The sequence below is a fragment of the Ursus maritimus genome, unplaced genomic scaffold, assembly GCF_017311325.1.
Source record: "Ursus maritimus isolate PB19 unplaced genomic scaffold, ASM1731132v1 scaffold_27, whole genome shotgun sequence".
Lineage (NCBI taxonomy): Eukaryota > Metazoa > Chordata > Mammalia > Carnivora > Ursidae > Ursus > Ursus maritimus.
In genome coordinates, this window is record NW_024425230.1 from 31,569,814 (window position 1) to 31,570,702 (window position 889).

An 889-nucleotide genomic window follows, 5' to 3' on the forward strand; every position below is an offset into this window, starting at 1 on the left:
ATTTATGTGGATTATGATGGGTTTTTTTTTTTTTTAAAGATTTTATTTATTTATTTGAGAGACAGACAGAGATAGTGACAGAGATAGCAAGAGAGAATGAGCGGGGACAAGAGGGAGAAGTAGGCTCCGGGCTGAGCATGGAACCATTGCGGGGCTGGATCCCAGGACCCTGGGATTATGACATGAGCTGAAGGCAGATGCTTAACCGACTGAGCCAGCCAAGGGCCCCTAACGGTTTTTTGTTTGTTTGTTTGTTTTTAACTTTTGTTCATTACTTTTCTGATTGTCTGATATACTGGTCAGAGAGAGGATAATTGAAACAATATGTTTGAACTATTCTCTCAACAAAAGTCTTTGTGTTTTCATTAGTAATTTTTACAATCTCTTTATTCAGAGTCCAGCCCCTTTATTTTGTAACTTAAGTAAATGACTCCTCTCCCTTGGTACACGCTGACTATCACGTAAAGGGGTGCCCTGGCACACGCTCAGTCCTGAAATCATACTGTGACCTACTGCTCTTGCGTTAACCCCTCTGCTTCTGGATACCCACTATTTCCTGGATCCACTACAGTCCTCTTCCTTCCCCACTGCTGTAGATGAAGCTCTCATGATCTCCCACCCCCAATAAACAAGGACAAGGACTGGTCGATCCATCTAAGTATTCGACGTGAGATCTGAAAAATGCAAGCCTTTGGGATGATGTTCCCTCGCCCACAGAACAAAGTACTGACTCTTGGGTTTGCTATGTAAGCCCCTGAAGGGGCCTGTCTTATTTCCGGGCATTCTCCCTCTTGCACGCAAAGTCTAAGCAACGTCTTCATGCTTGCAGTAAGTATATGCCCCAGTTCGTGGAGTTTGGTTTCGGGGGAGGGGATTTGGGGGGCACTTA